Source organism: Terrapene carolina, unplaced genomic scaffold, assembly GCF_002925995.2.
Source record: "Terrapene carolina triunguis isolate 2854851 unplaced genomic scaffold, T_m_triunguis-2.0 Scaffold84, whole genome shotgun sequence".
Taxonomy (NCBI): Eukaryota; Metazoa; Chordata; order Testudines; family Emydidae; genus Terrapene; species Terrapene triunguis.
Window position 1 is genome coordinate 24,546,014 of NW_020664435.1, and position 10,101 is coordinate 24,556,114.

Here is a 10,101-nt window from a genome sequence, read left to right on the forward strand (position 1 = left end):
TACACTGAGACATACAACATTACAAGTATCAGCAATTCATCCCAGCAGTATTTTCAACTTGGCTCTAATACTTAATTAAAAATAGATTTTCACACTAGTGCCCTAAACATAAGATGTGGCCTGTGTTTTGCAATGTTTTATTTCAAAAATACTTTTTAAGAAGGGGGGTGCAGGGAGAAGGAAAAATTGGATCATTTGAGGAGATTGTGTCTTTACTCACACACATCAAGTTAAGCAGGTGTGCAACTGTCAGCAGAATCAGGGCCCATTTTTTATTTCTAACAGAGTACTGGACATTGTTGCTAGTTCTGTCTTTGAGGAGGTCAGCAAATCAGCCATGAGCTAGCATTGAGTGTGAAGGTGCAGTTAGAGAGAGTAGCCCACAGATGGAGATGGTGCTTTCTTTTGAAATTAGTTTGTCCTATGCAGAATGAATAAGACTTCAGGTAGAAATTAATACATATTTTGTTTTATTCCTTAAGACAATAAAAAAGGATTTTAAAGATTTAGTGGTGTATAGTACGTGGGTTTATTTTTTAAGGAAATCAAAGTATAAAATGTATTGTTATGGTATGGTATCTATAGTTTTGTTAAACCATTAATTTATTTTCTCATTGATTTAATGTATTCCTGAAAAGATTAATTAAAATTGGAATAACAATATTTTCCGTTTCAGATATAGAAAAGTGACCAAGAACATTGAATTTCAAAACTCTGAAATAATATATTTTGATATTTGTGTTTATGAATTCATTATAAAATTGTTAAATTAAAGAAAGATAGCAACATAGGGAACAAATTATCCCAATACAACTTATTCTTTCTTCACTGCACTTTATATCCATGACACCTGGTAGTTCTGTTTCTCAAACTCCCCCATCATTTAGCCTTAATTATATTGCCTGCTGGGCCATTACACACTGGGTACATGTCACCTCAGGAAGGGATGCAGAGATAAAGTTTCTTGACACCTTAAATGACTGCTTCTTGGAGCAGCTAGTCCTGGAACCCACAAGAGGAGAGGCAATTCTTGATTTAGTCCTAAATGGAGCACAGGATTAGATCCAAGAGGTGACTATAGCTGGACCGCTTGGTAATAGTGACCATAATATAATTAAATTTAACATCCCTGTGGCGGGGAAAACACCACAGTGGCCCAACACTGTAGCATTTAATTTCAGAAAGGGGAACTACACAAAAATGAGGAGGTTAGTTAAACAGAAATTAAAAGGTACAGCACCAAAAGTAAAGTCCCTGCAAGCTGCATGGAAACTTTTTAAGGACACTGTAATAGAGGCTCAACTTAAATGTATACCCCAAATTAAAAAATCATAGTAAGAGAACCAAAAAAGAGCCACCATGGCTAAACAAAACAGTAAAAGAAGCAGGCAAAAAGGCCCTTTAAAAAGTGGAAGTTAAATCCCAATGAGGAAAATAGAAAGGAACATAAACTCAGGCATATTAAGTCTAAAAATATAATTAGGAAAAAAAATAATTTGAAGAACAGCTAGCCAAAGACTCAAAAAGTAATAGCAATTTTTTTTTAAGTACATCAGAAGCAGGAAGCCTGCTAAAAAAACAGTGGGACCACTGGATGATCGAGATGCTAAAGGAGCACTCAAGGACAATAAGGCCATTGTGGAGAAACTAAATGAATTCTTTGCATTAGTCTTCGTGGTTGAGGATGTGAGGGAGATTCCCAAACATGAGCCATTCTTTTTATGTGACAAATCTGAGGAACTGTCCCAGATTGAGGTGTCATTAGAGGAGGTTTTGGAACAAATTGATAAACTAAGTCACCAGGACCAGATGGTATTCACCCCAGAGTTCTGAAGGAACTCAAATGTGAAATTGCAGGACTACTAACTGTCATCTGTAACCTATCATTTAAATCAGCTTCTGTGCCAAATGACTGGAGGATAGCTAATGTGATGCCAATTTTTAAAAAGGGCTCCAGAGGTGACCTCGGCAATTACAGACTGATAAGCTTGACTTTAGTACCGGGCAAACTGGCTGAAACTATAGTAAAGAACAAACTTGTCAAACACATAGATGAACATAATTTGTTGGGGAATAGTCAGCATGGTTTTTGTAAAGGGAAATCATGCCTCACCAATCTACTAGAATTTTTTGAGGTGGTCAACAAGCATGTGGCCAAGGGGGATCCAGTGGATATAGTATACTTAGATTTTCAGAAAGTCTTTGACAAGGTCACTCACCAAAGGCTCTTAAGCAAAGTAAGTAGTCATGGGATAAGAGGGAGGTTCTTCCATAGATTGATAACAGCCTAAAAGATAGGAAACAAAGGGTAGGAATAAATGGTCAAGTTTCAGAATGGAGAGAAGTAAATAGTGGTGTCCCCCAGGGGTCTGTATTGGTCCCAGTCCTATTCAACATATTCATAACTGATCTGGAAAAAGTGGTAAACAGTGAGGAGGCAAAATTTGCAGATGATACAAAACTACTCAAGATAGTTAAGTCCCAGGCAGACTGCAAAGAGCTACAAAAGGATCTCTCAAAACTGGGTGACTGGGCAACAAAATGGCAGATGAAATTCAATGTTGATAAATGCAAAGTAATGCACATTAGAAAACATAATCCCAACTATACATATAAAATGATGGGGTCTAAATTAGCTTTACCACTCAAGAAAGAGATCTTGGAATCATTGTGGATAGTTCTCTAAAAACATCCATTCAGTGTGCAGCAGCAGTCAAAAAAGTTAACAAAATGTTGGGAATCATTAAGAAAGGGATAGATAATAAGACAGAAAATATCATATTGCCTCTATATAGATCCATGGTACGTCCACATCTTGAATACTGCATGCAGATGTAGTCGCCCCATCTCAAAAAAGGTTCAGAAAAGGGCAACAATAATAATTAGGGGTATGGAATGGCTGCCATATGAGGAGAGATTAATAAGACTGGGACTTTTCAGCTTGGAAAAGAGACGACTAAGGGGGGATATGATAGAGGTCTATAAAATCATGATGATGTGGAGAAAGTAAATAAGGAAGTGTTATTTACTCCTTCTCATAACACAAGAACTAGAAGCCACCAAATGAAATTAATAGGCAGGAGGTTTAAAACAAACAAAAGGAAGTATTTTTTCACACAATGCAGAGTCAACCTGTGGAACTCCTTGCCAGAGGATGTTGTGAAGGCCAAGACTATAACAGGGATACATTCATAGAGGATAGGTCCATCAATGGCTATTAGCCAGGATGGGCAGGGATGGTGTCCCTAGAGCCTCTGTTTGCCAGAAGCTGAATGGGTGACAGGGGATGGATCATTTGATGATTACCTGTTCTGTTCATTCCCTTTAGGGCACCTGGCGTTGGCCACTGTTGGAAGACAGGATACTGGGCTAGATGGACCTTTGGTCTGACCCAGTATGGCCATTTTTATGTTCTTATATTTATGATTTTCTGCATGAAAAAGTGATTCCTACTTTCATTTCATGATAAAACTGTATAATTCAATTAAATCCCTTTAAATTGCATTTTTAGTGTGACCAGCTAAGATTCCTCTAGTTTATTTAAATTATCATTTTAATTTCTCCATTCCATTACTCTTTATGAGACTGGAAGTATTCATGGGAAACTAGAAGGATGGGGTTGACCTGTAAAGCTGTGTCTACACAAAAGCCCCTTGCTTGTGGCAAAAACACATTTTAAACCTTAATGTTCTTTTCACCATAGTCATTTGGGTTTTTGATAAGTTCTATGAAACTTCCTATTTTTAAAAAATAAAACTGAAAAAACAAATTGTCACATACAGCTATAGCAAACTTCTCCCTGGTTCATCAGCATAGTTTGAATTTTCTGAATCACAGTACAGGCCTCCACCTCTTGATCTCAAGGAATAACTTATAACAGCGTTACAGGCTCTTAGAAGGAGTGATTATACATTGCAGACCTTGATGAGGTCTTAGGGTCTGGTGGATTAGTTTTATTGTTCTTGCAGGGCAATCTGGATGAATAATTGAGATTTTTCTGCTGAAGGCTTTAAATTTTGTAATAATTTTGTTAAGTGATATAAGCTGCCCAGATTAATCAAAATGAAGCCATAAAATAAATATTATTTTGCTTAAACAAATAAAAAGCACTAATGATCGATATAACCTTCCTTATGGATTTAGAGGATGAACTGTTTTTGTGAAAGCTTATTCTCCAATAACTTTTTTTTTCTGGACATCTGCTTGTTGTTTACTAATAAGCTATGATCCTGTGAAAACTATAAAATTGTGGAGCTGAGTACGAGCCTGAAGGTAAAATGTAGGAAACAATATGCCAGTTAGTAATTCAACAGCACGCTTCCCATTATATACTGACCATTTCACTTTCAGCACTTAAAAGCACACTATTAAAAAAAAACTTTAAAAAATGAACAAACCTGATAATGAGAATAGATGATCAAATGGTTTCTGCTGGTTGCTAAGGTATACAAAATTTTCTCCCTAACAAGTGTACACAAGTGCAGCACATAAATATCATCTCAGATATACTAAAGGCTACTAATTATATTATTGTTTCCCAACTAATTTAATACAGGTTGAGTATAAAGAATATATTTGCTTGTGGTTAAATGTCTACTTCTTGCTAAGCATTGTTGTTGTTAGTAGTTATATAGCACTCTACATCCTACTAAAGGCTGCTCCTCAAATGCAGCGCAATGAATCTTTTAACAGGCAAAACGTTCATCCATGCTTGGAAGCTAATAGGAGCTGAAAACTAGTGCCCAGAGGTTCCAAAATTTTGCATTGAAGCCCTGTATTTTAAGAGAGTTGAATTCAGAATAAAATACGTAGTTGTCTGTCCAAATTTCCTGTAACAATGAGCACAATGAAATCTGATTTGCACTCTAAATGTAAATGGAATGTCACTTTGTCATAGCTATCTGGGCTTCATATTTTACAGGATGAAATCTTGTGGTTTAGTGCCAGATCTTGTCTGTCTTAATGCACATAAGTGATGAACCTACAAGGACCCTCTGCTACAATATGAGTAAGAAACTGCCTACACTTGGCTGGTTGGACTAGTAGTCTCTCTCCGTTGCCCTCTGATGCAAAAGGTTGGCAGTAGTAAAAACCCTCCAGCCCAACCAGCACCACTGGATGGGAAATCCAAATTTCACCTTCTGGCTACCTCACAAGCTCCCAGCTATGCAGTAGCTGGCACTGATGTCAGTGCTCTTCATAGGCCATTCCATTCTACCGGTGAGCTAGTTGGTGAGTATGATGGTGGATATAGAGTCCCTAGCAGTCTGCCTGCTGGCTTCTTCCAGTTACAAGCTGAAGTAATTTATGTCACTGCAGCATGTGGCTTTTTTTTTTCCTGCCAGTTTGGGAGGTCAGTATCCACTGAGCTGTCCTGTGGGCGTAACATACCCATTTCCCTCAAAACAATGCTACATAGTTCTCTGCACCTCACCATCAGCTGTTTCTGTCAGGGTGAATTCTAACCTTCCCCCGCCCCTTATTTTTTAATTTTATTTTTACAACAGTATGTGTGGATGTCTGCTTTAGCCGTTTATTTCTTCATTAAAAAAGTTACAAAAGAATTAGCTTAACGCCATCTTTAAAATGTCTTTTTTTCACAAGCTAGTTTCTTACACAAAATTGCTATAGAACAGGTGTTTTGTAAATTGCTTCAGGAAACTTACATATAGCTCTGTACCTCAGATAAGTAAAGCCAGAGTAAAGAATTATACTCTGCTGGTCTAGTAATATGAAACAAAGAAAAAGCCCTTCATTGAGTAATTGACTTATTTTCTCAGTCAGTTCCAAGAGAATAAAATGTAATCAGTAAAATCATCTCTGCAGAAAACAGAATTAGAATTGATCTGGAATAAAAATGGATTGTATTTGTAAAACAAGTAACAAGTGAGTCATAGCTACTGGCTAAAGTTATGGGGAGCTCTACTTCTGTATCAGACTAATACAGCATCTGTACCTTTACCTTTCTTCATAAATATCTGTAGTTTTAAAAGCAACTTTCTCTTGTGTCAGCAGAGTGAGACATTTGTGCTTATTGTATGTTCACTTTTTTTTAAATGGCAAAATACAGCTGATGTTTCCCACATACCATCTGGGGGGGAAATAATAAATCCATTATAAAGAGATAAGGGTCCCAGTTTCTGAAAAGGCTTAATGCAAGCTAAAGCAACAGTGTATTTGGGAAGCACAATCTAGCAAGGCGGGATCCTCTGTGGTTGCTGACCCAAGCTCCAATGAGACATCCAGATTGTGCAGTCATGTATTCTGCTCCCTGTTCCAAGGGTAAAAACATTCCCTCTTTAGCAGGGCCATCTTACATATTTTTAGTTGTGCCAGATTCACCAGTTTCTTCAATCTCGTCCCATTTTAAGGAAATTCCTGCCACACATCCCTCCCCTCCTGTTGTTTTCACCTCTTCCATGTTCTTTCGGTAGAATTTCTACTCCTCTGCTTTTAGTGCTGCCTGCTCCTGTAGCTGTCTCCTTCTTACAGTAAAGTCTGATTCAGCCCAGCCCAATCTTCTTAACCCTGTGTTCCTGGGAATGACCTCAGCAGTGTTCTAGAATGGGAGAGACTTTTGCTGGCTGACTAACAGTCAGATGTGCCTTGAATATACAAGGATTGCCTAGACTCAAAATTCATTTCAGAGATTAGACACGAGGAAGAAAAGGACCTTAAGGCCCAAAGAATCCCTCTTATTATGTCTCACAAAACAAAAAATCCTTTAAGGCAAGAGTAGCTGGGTGAAGGAGTTCCTCTGCTCCAAATAATACAACCAGAAGAAAGGGATGTGGAGGGCTTACAGCCATTCTCTGATGGTAGTGATTCATGTTGGACATCACCTCCAATATGACTATCACATACCTTTAAAAAAAAAAATCTTGATTCTCTAGCAAGACCAGCCTGTCTGTCTCCACAACCACAGGTGATCAGATCTGCAGAGATCTCCAGATTGACTACACATGTCATTTGTTTACTTACATTTATTCCTGCTGTTTGTTTGGGCCTTTGAGTTCATATCTCTGTTTTGGTCAACTGATGTCCCATTTTAAGAATCTGAAAGACCTATGTATCTACTCTAACATTCTTTTTTGGCCATCAAAATCCTCTGCAACACTTTTAGTTTATAAGCTTCTGTGAAAAAAAAATCCAAAGACACAAATTATGATTATTTTTGGTGATGTGTATCTGAGACCAGGCTTATGCCTTTTGCTATAGTCCAAAGCCTTCAAATTTAAGTCCCTAGAGCTCATCACACAAGTTTGAAATTGTGGCTGTATTTTTAATGTATTGTTTGTTTTAAATGTCTTATTGCCACATTCTAAGATATTTGTCCTATATTTTATTCCTTTGCTATGAATAAAGGTTTTTTTTTTTTTTTTTTTTTTTTCAGGGAACAGGCCCCAAATGGTCTCTCTAAATACTGTATGCAAGATTCTGCCGGTTTCATTCTGTTTCCAAATATATTAGCACAGTGAGCACTGACATAGACAAAGTCATAAAACAGAATTATTAAATATCTCCTCTTGAATTGTGTGGAATGAAAAGCCTGCATTCATGTAGAAATCATAGCTTACACTAATGAACTTTGATTTTTTTTTTTTGTAACACTGCATTTTAATTGTTTATTTCCCCCTTCTCACCACCTCCCTGCCCATCCCCAAATCTGAATCTTCAGGCTGGCATGTCACTATTAGATGCAGCTATGCTAAATAAAAAGAGCAATTCTGTGAGGATAATGAAATCCTTTAGGATTTAACCAATTCTTTGCTGTAAGCTTTTTGTTGAGTTGTTTAGGGATAATGAAATCGATTACCCTGTAAAAGGACAGCTGGTGACTAAACCTGTCAAAACAGTGAATGTGATTGGATTGAGTAGTAGAAGGATCTAGTCAGCAAACTTCCTTTGTAGAAAAGGAAGGGTTTTAAAAAAATGCAATCAAACCCTTATTCAGAGAAATAAATGTCTAAATTATACCTTAGATAATTAGGAGGCTTATAGATTTCAATAACCACTCTTAAGAAATGGACATGACAGAAATTAACTATAGGCTTTATTGTAGCAGTATCATAGAGCCCAAAGGTAGTTGGAATGGTTCTTGGCACAGCCATTTCTTAAAACTGTTTATTTAAATCGATTGGCCTTCCATTGATCCAAGGCATAATATGAAGAGAGGGGCTGAGCAAATGCTTTGCCCCAGATGTATTGTGCCTGTGAGGAAGGGGAAGATAAGGCCTTGCCCTAGTCTGCTTTTGGAGGTTTAAACCGCTGCTGGCACTACTAGATTATTCAGGTTCTTATGGCCAGGATGCCCTATATTAGAGGGTTTTGACAAGGTGTCAACTATTTTCCAATGGGACAATTGAAGGAATCACACCATCACAGCCAGAGTAAAGATAGGTTTTTTAAATATGGGTACAGGGGCAGATAGCATCTGCTTTCGCAAATTGGCTAATTGTGTGTGCAGTCAGGTGTTCACTAATTAGGTGCTCAATTACCCATTTTGCACAAACAGTGACCATTTGCAAACACAAATGAAAGGTTTTGTGGACAGCTAACTCATCCCCTGGTAATGAGCATCAAGCAGGGCCAATCTTAAAGGCATCCATCAACATTGCAAGGCTTCAGGGAAGTCTGGGAGCCCAGACAATCAATTCCCTTATGAATAAGCATTGCATAGTGCTGCCTAACAATTAAAGTGTATATATGGCAATATTAATATCTGAAGTAGCAGGACCCAATATAAATGATAATTAGGAAAAATGACAACTCAGCAAGAAGAGTGATAGCCTCATTAGTGCCACCAGGGGCTTTGTGAAACATTTCTCATGACTTGGTTAAAAAAACCCTGCAAATGATTTGAATAGGCCAGACAGTTTTAGGGACAATTTAGGCCACTTCAAAGCACTGCCTAGAGGGGTAACATTTTCAAAAGCATATAAATCCCATTTTTGAAAATGGCCTAGATACTACCAGGGGCGGCTCTATGTATTTTGCCGCCCCAAGCTTGGCAGTCAGGCAGCCTTCGGTGGCACGCCTGCGGGAGGTCCGCTGGTAATGCAGATTCAGCGGCATGCCTGCGGGAGGTCCACTGGTCCCGCGCCTTCGGCGTACCCGCCGCCGAATTGCCAACGAAACCGCAGGACCGGCGGACCTCCCACAGGCATGCCGCCGAAGGCCGCCTGACTGCCGCCCTCACGGCGACCGGCAGCCCCCCCCCGCGGCTTGCCGCCCCAGGCACGCGCTTGCTGCGCTGGTGCCTGGAGCCGCCCCTGTGTACTACAGAGCCTACATCCCACTGATTTTTCAATAAGGCTTGGCCTTCTAAGTCAAAATTTTACCTAACACCATAGCCTTCCTTATACTTTCCCACGGGAAATTGTATTAGGACAATTGTATTATACTGGCAAAATGTTAATCTTATCACTTTTGAAAATGTCTTGCACGTGGGAGAGAATGTAATGGTGTTTAAAGCAGGGAATTTGGAGACAAGATTCATGGTTTCTATTCCTAGTTCTGCCCCTACTTTCTTAGGCAAATTGTTTAACCTTTCCCTGTGCCTGTTTACCCACATAGGGATTATACCTACTTCATCAGGGTGATGTGAGAGTTAATAACATGTAGAACACTTTCATATACTCTGATGGAAACTATAATATGAGAAAAGAATTATTACAACAGTTGCGGGAAAGGCACTATAGTTAAAGTTAAAGATTGCTTTTAGTAGAACCAATTTATCACTCATTCATAACTTTTAGACCACAACTTTTAGTGCTTAGTCTCCAGCCAAAGCTGTTTAAAAAAAAAAGTTTTAAATGTACAATTGCCTATGGCACTCCTGTTTCATATTTAAAATGGCATAACTGCATAGTATCATATCTAAGAACTTTGGGCCAGATTCTTTAATTCAGAGGTTCTCAACCTTTTTCTTTCTGAGGCCCGCCCAACATGCTATAAAAACTCCGTGGCTCACTGTGCCAGAACAACTGTTTTTCTGCATATAAAAGCCAGGGCTGGCATTAGGGTGTAGCAATCAAGGCAGTTGCCTGCGGCCCCGCGCCACAAGGGGACCTGTAAAGCTAAGCTGCTCTGGCTTGGCTT